This window comes from Ixodes scapularis, unplaced genomic scaffold (genome assembly GCF_016920785.2).
Source record: "Ixodes scapularis isolate PalLabHiFi unplaced genomic scaffold, ASM1692078v2 PGA_scaffold1__304_contigs__length_218370807, whole genome shotgun sequence".
Classification (NCBI taxonomy): domain Eukaryota; kingdom Metazoa; phylum Arthropoda; class Arachnida; order Ixodida; family Ixodidae; genus Ixodes; species Ixodes scapularis.
In genome coordinates this window covers 129,294,488-129,296,176 of record NW_024609846.1, presented here as the reverse complement: position 1 = coordinate 129,296,176, position 1,689 = coordinate 129,294,488, and positions in this window count along the sequence as shown.

Here is a 1,689-nt window from a genome sequence, read left to right as displayed (position 1 = left end):
CCTGTTTTTTTTTTTCCATCCCTTTCAGTCAATCAGATTTAAGGCTGGTTCATGCACTTGCGACTGCTTACGACTGGAGAGACTTTAAAACCGTTTGTGGTGCAGTCAGTTGTGTAATACACAACTGCTTAAATTTTATCATATTGCTTGTGCATTTGATAAAACTGTCAAACTACTAGTTGTATTGTCATAGATGAAAAAAAAAAAAGCTTTTTATGTTATTACAAACTGTGTAACGTAAACATTAAAGTTCTACAGTGGATAGCCAATTAATTACCTTGATAGAAAACAATGTCATCATCAATGGAGTTATTCAACATCTCCAGACGTGGCATCTGTCTTTGGTCCCTTTCTTTTTTTTTTTTTGTTTTCCTTAAAGATATTCCAGAGGGAATTTCATCAAATACCAAGTTGTATGCGGACAATTTTGGTTTGTATAAGGAAGTATCCAGCGACGACAATGTTGATAATCTACGGGGCAATCTGAGCCGAGTCTCGGTGTGGTCTGACAAATAGGATGCCTCAATCAATGTATCAAAATGTATTCAAGTTAGGTTTACCAAGAAACGTAAAATGGGGCCCTCTTGTCTTTTTCTTCTTTCCTACTGTATAACCATCCTTTGAAAAAAGTAGCGCTTCTGTGTTGCTAGGCTAGCGGTATGTTAATCTTTTTTTGTTATAATTTTAGAGATTTTATTTGGCCTGAAGAGACCCTCTATTTTTTCTATGTTCTCCCAATTTTAGACTACTCTTGTAATCTGGGAACCTGCTCGTGCAAAGCTGCAGAAATCGAAAAGACTTCAGGACCAGGCCGCGAGATACATTTCAAACAAATTTCTTTGACAGCATCTCCAAAATTAAGCTTATACTCGATGAAAACCCTTGGAACTGAGGCACAAATCCCCTCTAAAATTCCTGTATCTCCAATTTGGTAACATCTGTATAGATTATTCTAAACACGCCCTTGCTCCTCGTTACAGTTCACCTCCTTCCTCCCAGCTACTATGGAATCTCGTGGAAATCTCTTAGCTAGACTTTGGCTGCCACTCAGGCTTCTATGAGGTCCCAAGTGACTACGAATGAAACAAAAATAAAAACGTCATTCAATCAGCCTTTATTCAGGTCGTCAGAGTCATGGCCACGTCACGTTGAACCACGTGGTCTTGTGACGTTCGGGAGCGAGCGAGAAACAGGACACGCGACGCTGGCAGGTCGCTTCGCATGGCGTGGACGGCGATGGCCCGGGGGAGAGGGGGAAGGGGAGAAGACGAAAGAGGAGAAGGGGAGCGGAGAAACAGACCGATAAGCGCGCAGGGCAGCGTTAAGGTGATCACGTGAACGCCCGGTCAGCCAACACCGGGAGGAGAAACTCATGACGTCATCGTTCAATTTCGCTCTGAGGAGAAACAAACAAAACGTGAGAATGACGTAGTCATGCCTCTGACGTAGTGGCTCAATGTCGGCTGCTCCAACTCCGTGGCATTCACTGCGCTGATGATTGCGCCTCGCGCCGCACGCTAGAGTTGGCAGATTTCGGCGACTTGGCTCGCTTGAAGGTTTGCTGACCAGTTTATTAAATATATAAACGGAATTAGATCGTAATATTTGACATGGGGTCTTCCTATATGATACTGAAGAGGGCTACATAGTTTTCTAAATATCAAAAATGAAGCGGAGTTGCCCTTCAAA